This window comes from Vombatus ursinus, unplaced genomic scaffold (genome assembly GCF_900497805.2).
Source record: "Vombatus ursinus unplaced genomic scaffold, bare-nosed wombat genome assembly UNPS02014945.1, whole genome shotgun sequence".
NCBI classification, from domain to species: Eukaryota; Metazoa; Chordata; class Mammalia; order Diprotodontia; family Vombatidae; genus Vombatus; species Vombatus ursinus.
The window spans coordinates 11,591,015-11,598,837 of record NW_020954723.1 but is presented as its reverse complement, the minus strand read 5'-3'; positions in this window follow the sequence as shown (position 1 = coordinate 11,598,837).

Below are 7,823 nucleotides of genomic sequence, written 5' to 3'. Positions count from 1 at the left end.
AAAAGGCCTTGGGTTCATGTATATCTATATCTGTACACATACACACACACATACACACACACACAAACACATATATACATATATACACACACATATATATGTAAGTATACATGAATATGTATATATGTGTGTATATATGTGTATAGATACATATATATATTCTTGATGTTCATTAATCTCATAATTTATCTAATATAATCTTAAGGGCAGTTGGAGAGTAGAAGGTAGAGACCTTATGTAGAAAGAGGGAAAAAAAAAGTCATTTGGTTAGACCACACCTCCAGAAATAATTAACATTGCCTATATTGACCTATGCACCACTCCCCAAATATCTTTCTACCTTCCCCTTTGATCTGTCTCTAGTGCAAGTCAATAAATCTTAGCTGAGTAGTTATTACATGCCAGTAGGGAAAGGTAGCATATGGGTAAGATATAAAAATAGTGTATGTCTTTGTCCCAGGCTTAAATAGCTTTCAGTGCAATCTTGCTTGGAAGACAAGATCTGCACATATGATATAATTAGAGGACAATTTAGGACAAAATATCAACTAAGGATCAAAGATTGTGGTATAAGTGATAGAGGAACTGGGAAAAGGAGATGGTTATATGTGCCTCATTTGAAATTGGGGGTTGGGTAGAGAGCCTTAAACTGGGCTTTCTTTGTATCCATTCCAGTGTTCCACAAAAGAATAGTTCTATCTACTTCTCTTAGTCCAATTGTGACTATTCCCAACTTCCCTCACTGTGTAGTAACTCCAATCACTGCTATCCTTCTCACCCCAGATACTTGGCCCATAATTATTTGTTTATTTCTCTAAGTAGGTGACCATTATAACCATTATGTCATCCCTATAGCATTAGAGAAATGGTATAAGCAAAAAAGTCAATACTTTTGGACTTCTAAGCTGTTAGATATAAAGGGAGAAGATTTGCAGCACAATATTAATCCTTAAGAATCTTTTTCCTTCAGGGATTCCAACATGGTTTACTCTTATCTTCAGGTTCCATTTTGGGGGAGGGAGTGAAATTGCATTGGAATTTGATGTAAAAGTTAGTAGCCCTTATCAGAAGAGAACAGTACCCATGGCATTTCCAGAATTGATTGCAATTGTTCCTTTAGTAGCAGCAAAGGTCTGCTCCATCTGACCATGTGGTCTCTGATCTGTAACACTGTCCCACATTATTCATTGGGGCCTTTCAGAGGTGGCTGCTGGCACAAGGCCCATGCATTCACTGGAAATGGTTCAGTGGAGAGAGTCGGTATTAATATTGAGACTTTAGCTCAGCCAACTAAGGCTTATAGAAAGCCCTTGCCCCTGATGACATGAAGATTAGATGACAGGGAAAGAAATATGAAAGCAAGCAAAGAAAGGTAAAAAGAAAGAAACCATAAAATAGGAGAAAGACATGTGTTTTGGGGTCCCTGAAACATGACTGATGGAAAAAAATGAATATTAGTGGAAAAAGGAAAGAAAAACAGGGAAAGAAATGGGGATCACTCATTTTAGGTCTAGTCCCTAATTTTAAGCCTTTACTTCTTTTTAGATTATAGAGCAATATAAGTTTACCACCAAATAGATTAATTGAGTAAATGAATGGATGGCAAAATGGAAATATATAAATGTGTATCTATGTATATGTATACATATATATAAACATACATATCATACACATATATAGAATATGCATATATGTATAGCTGCATATATTTTATAATATACATATACATGTGATATCTATGTGTATGTATGCAATTATATTTCTTGCTATGTGCCAAGTACTTTGCTAAGTGTTGGGGATATGAATACAAAAATGAGAGTCATATACCTAAAAATGCTTACTTTTGAATATAGGGAGATAATACATAGAATAGTTGACAAGGATGTGGTGCTTTGGTCTGACAAATCACATGGATGGTGAGTGCAGCCATAAGGGAAATGATAGATGCAATAAAGTTAATATTGATTTGATTAGAGAGTGCCAGAGCTGAAAAGTGATGATGATGAAGGCTACATGTACATTGCCAGGACAGATGACAAGATTGCTAAGGTAGAGTGTGAAACAGAGTTGGTGCAAAATAGGTATGATGGGTCATCTGCCACACTCACCAACAAGAATTACTAAAGAACCAGAGTAAGAGTTCCAGAGATAAAAGAGTTAAGTCCGTCCATCCCACATCACAGGGTGCAGTTGCAGAGCAAACTGCAATTTACAAAGAACCAGAGAATGTAGCAGCAGGCTGAGTATATGAAGAAAAAAAATAGCCAGGAGAGTCCTTCTCCTTTTCTTTAAGTTTCCTAAATGATTAAGAACATACTCCTTACCTTGAGTAAATATGCCTAAGGTTACCCTAAACAAAAGAGAAAGCCATTTTTTCATAAGAGGAATGTTAGTAATACCAAGAAGATTCAAGCTCAAAAATGAACATTTCCATTTTAAGGAGTCCCCATTCTGCCCTCAGCACTGAATGAAACCTTGTTTCCAAGTATTAGTAGTTTTTACTATAATCTTCTATGGAACTACCCTCCACATGATCCATTAAAAAAGTCAGTTTTGTTGAGAGTCCCATTGTATCATACTTAATACTCCAGTGAGCAGAATTTCATTAAAGCTGTTGTGCAGCATGGTAAATGTATGCTAGTCAATTAAATATTACTACACAATTTACAAACAGTTATCAAAGACTGGCAACTCTAATAATATATATTCATCTCTTTTTTTGCATGCAGTTGCTATTAAATCTTGAAATTATTTTCAGCAATTAACTGGCATTTTAAGACTTTCATTAAGTCTAGTGTGCTTAAGAAATTGTTTTTCTTCCATTTAAACAACAAAAAAGTAAATTTAATAGTTTTTGTAAAATGTTACATTAACAAAACTGAAAATTAGAAACTACTGTGGCTGCAAAAGAGTTACAATAAAGTGGTAATAAAACAAGCATCTTCTTATTTATCATCATCTCCATATTTTGTATAGGGTGAAACTCTTCTCAGTAATTATGATCCTTAATTGATAAGTAATTATTCTACATGAAGACATCAGTGAATGATGGGTTTCCACTGTTCATATGATAAGAAACTATATGGAAATTCAATTGACCTGATATTTTGGGTTATTTTAAGATACTTGCTCTCAACTATCCACACTTCTTTGATTAGGTTTATAATACCATGTTAGATCATACCAAAAATAAAACAAACTGAAAAATTAAAAAAAATCATGAATGCTGTGTTAGGCATAGTTATCATAAGAAGGCACATTTACATGAAAGAAGAGGAAGGTAACGGCTTCTCAAAGTCTTGTTTTCCTTATCCATAAAAAATGGGAGGAAAGAAAGTGGCTTTTCCAGATTATATTTTTAATCAGCCTAGCAGCCCTAAAATTTTGTTATTCTCTGTAAAAACTATCTAAACTGTTCCTCATCCCTTCTCCCCAACCAAACCTTATTGTTCTTATTGTTAAGTAATTTTCCAAGCAAGTCTGACTCTTCATTTGGGGTTTTCTGGGCAAAGATACTGGAGTGGTTTGTCTTTTCCTTCTTATTCTCATTTTATAGATAAGGAAACTGAAGTAAAGAAGGTTAAGTGACTTGTACAAAATCACACAGCTAGTGTCTGAGGTTGGATTTAAACTCAGGAAGATGAGTCTTCCTGACTCCAGTTCCAGAACTCTATCCACTGCACCACATAGCTACCCCAATCAAACCTTATCTTTTGTCAAATAGGATATAAACAATAAAACATTGTGGAACTAAAAAGGATGGTGGTATCATACTGCTATGGAAAGGGGTCTAGATATAGAGTCAAAAGACTTTGGTTCAAATCCCCATTTTGCCAGTTATTATCTGTGTAACCTTGGACAAATTAATCTCTCTAGGCTTCAGGTTCCTCTCTTGTAAAATTAGAGGGTTGAACTTGGTCATCTGTAGATTCTTTTCCAAAGTCTAAATTTAGTAGCTAATGATAAAACATAACTGTACAAGTCAGTGACTAGTCATGACCACAGAAGATTGATGACGAAGTTCAATGTTCACCTCTTAGCATAGAATGAGATGTACATTTAGACATGACCAATGTGTAAATGTGATTTGCTTGACCATGATTATGTATTACAAAAGAAGGATTTTTTTGAAGGGGTAGAATTGTAGGGGGGCAATGATAGTGATAAAAAAGTAAAGAGCTTCACTAAAATCTTTAAAAATGCACAGAAGAGAGAAGAAAGTACAGAAGGGTATTTAGGCAAACATGGAACTACAGACACTGCAGTGTAAGATTTACAATATTCTTTAGTAACAAGCAGCATGTAATAGATTTATGGTTTCATATACTGGCCTTTTCTGTTCTTTCTATATTGAAATGTTCATTTTTTTTGGAGATTGCTAAGTTAACAAAAAAAAAAGAAAATTTAAAATACAAAGTAAAGAAAAAAATGGATTTTATGCCCATTCCAAGTATATTAAGTATATTATATTAAGTATATTAATAAGGAAGTAAACATATTAATATTAATTAATATTAATAAGAAAATTTTCATTTACAGTTTTATAGGGAGAAGTTAGAAAAAGACATGAGAAAGGTTATAGGAGGGGTTTTCAACCAGAACCAGAAGTGAGAGATGACAATGTATGGATGGCCAGTTATTTAAGGCCTGTCTTTCCCACCAGTAATCTATTACTATGCCCTCTATCAGTTTCAGATTATTCATTTGGCCCTAGACACTGTCTAAGCCTTATTCTCTCTAATCTCTTGTGTGTCCTAATTCCTCCTTCTGCTTTATCCCAGTTCCTGATGTCCACATTTCCAAACCTGATCACAATGATTGTTCTCTTCATTGTTTGTCAGGGTAGTTTTAACCATCACCATCCTGGAATGATCTTAGCAACAATTAACTTAATCAGAAAAGCTCAGTCAGAAGCATTAGGGACTGATTTCCCAAGTCAGGATACCTATTTAGGAATTTAACTTAAAAATTAAGTCAAATAAAATTTTAATTCCTGTGGAAGGGGACAAACATTTTTAAGTAGCTTCCACGTGTCAGGCATCATGCTAAGTATTGTATATTATTTCATTTGATCTTCACAACGACTTTGGAAGATAGATACTCTTATTATTTCCATTTTAGAGTTAATAAATCTGAAGCAGACAGAGGTTAAGTGATTTCCTCAGTGACATACAGCTAGCAAGTGACTGAGGCTGTATTTGAACTCAGGTTTTCCTAACTCCAAGACCACCACTCTATAACTATCTCTAGCCATTTTTTTAATCCTCAATTTACCTCCCTTACACACCACCTCACAATCTTTTTCCTTTCCAGCTTGTGTCTTTATTTCAAGTTTTATTCTTATGTCTTCCCAACATTTCATCTATATTCAGTGATCATAGGTTTAAATCTCGACAGGATCTGAAATAATATAGCCTAATCCTTCATTTTAGATGTAGTGACTATGCCATGGGTTCTCTTTCCCACAACTTGGCAGGCTCTATCTGCTTCTCAGAATTCTAGCATATGCTAAGGGACTGTCAGTGTCTCCTCTCTGCTAACATCAGCTCAAACTCTTACTAGTTTTGTTCCTCCCACTGTCACGTACAAGTGACAGGCATCCCTCTTCAATTTAACAGTTTTGCTTCAATTTGCATTGAGAAATGGATATTTACTTCAAAAATATAGCAATAAAAGCAGTACAAGCATTTATTTCCTTCCCTGTCTTCAACAGCTTTCTCCTATCCCATCTGGGTCTTTGGGGAGAGTGGGCTCACTCTTAGCACATTTTCTGCATAATGTTGGTCCCACCACGTTTATGTCCAGATTTTGCATTGCTGCAGTATGAGTCCCTTATCTCACCACTGATGGGCTGAGTCAAGAGGGTCACTATCAAAGCTCACCCCTTATTCCTCAAAGTGTCAATGCTGAATTGGTGGCGAAACCTGTCATAAAATTGATCTCCCAGATATATGGAGGGCTCACTTTCCTGACCTTTTGAAACTGAAAGGGTTCAAGCCTCCAAATTGATCTCCTTTACCTAAGGGAAAAAATAACATTGAGGTAGATAAAATCTGAGGCTTTTTTTTTCCACTTTCATGGGGTCACATGGCTTCTGGAAAGAAGGCCTTTGACCTCTTCCTTTGGTGTATTGTCTCTCACCAGAAATCTAGAGCAAGGAATTCAAGCTAACAAAGTGAAACTAGAGAGAAAAAATGACTGTGGCCCTAGTCATTATTGCCTTTATGAAAACATAAAGTACTGGCTTCACAGTTAATGGAAAAGGTTTCCCCTAACCATGTGGTTAGCAGACCAGAACCAGTTACAGATTATCTGCATGATCCAAAATCTCTGTAAGGAGCTCCCATTAAATGATATAATAACACTCCCAGAAACAAGCTTTTTTAGCCTCCCACATGTGGGAAATTAGCATCAGCTGAACATGCTGATATACTCTATGCACATACCAATCTCCCATTAAATATAGAGGAGGAAAGTAAGTAATAAAGAGGCTAAATGACTTGCCCCAAGACATGCAACTTGTACTGTAAGTACAGAGCCAGGATTCAAACCTAGATCCTCAAACTCTATATTAACACTTTCCATTCTATCACAGTAAAGTACTATCCTTCCGCTCTTCATGTTGTTTAGTCATTCAGTTGGGTCTGATTCTTCATGATCCCATGAACCATATAGCATGCCGATATTGTACATGGGGTTTTCTTGGCAAAAGAACTAGAGTGGTTTGCCATTTCCTTCTTCAGTGAACTGAGACAAACAGAGGTTGTGGCTTGCCCAGGGTCACATAGCTTCTATGTGTGTGAGGTCAGATTTGAACTCAGGTCTTATTGACTTTATGCCCAGAGCAAACCACCCCAGTGACTATTTTCCTCTATTCCCCTTTAGAATACTAAGAACATTCAGACTAAGTCAGAAATGAGCATACCCTATATATAAACAGTTAGGTACTATAGAATGCTACCCTTGAAGTCAGAAAAAAACCCAAATCCAAATGCTATCTCAGATACTTGCCACCTCTGAGACCCTTTGAAAGTCACTTAAACAGGAGCAACTAGGTGGTACAGTGGATAGAGCACTGGCCCTGAAGTCAGGAGGACCTGAGTTCAAATTCAGCCTCAGACCAAACACTTGGTACTTACTAGCTGTGTGACCCTGGGCAAGTCACTTAACTCTGATTGCCTAAAAAAAGTCACTTAAATAAATTCTAAACCTCAGTTTCCTCATCTGTAAAATGAGGATAGTTATAGCACCTAATTTACAGGGTTGTTGTGAAGATCAGCATAAGATGACCTATGTATGGTGCTTTGCAAAGCTTAAAGCCATATGTAAATACTACTTACTATATTGTTGCTAAATAAAAATTTATAATTAAATTGTACCAGGGAACTATTTCCCAAACAATTTCCTCTGAAGGAATCGGACCTTTTATTTTCCTCCCAACTTCCCACATACACACAGGCAGTTCCTTTTTCTCCCTTCTCTTATATCACTTCATGTATTAAGTAAGAGAAAAATGCCTGTTTGGATAATAATAAGGAAACAGCTCTCAAACTTTCTGGTTTTAGGACCCCTTTATGCTTTTAAAATAGTGTGCACCTCACCAAAAATGTCTTTGTTTATGTTGGTTATATTCAGCTCTTTGCAAGAGATAGCTTGAACTGGCTCAAGAAATAATTGTTAATTTTTTTCAGTTTGGAAATTGACATGCTACAAATTGGGACTTGATTTGTTGTTTTATTCATTGTCTAGTCTTAAGAAAGTGATGGAGAAATGTTAATGATGTAAAATATATTTTAAAATGTGTTGTGCATACATTTTTGAGA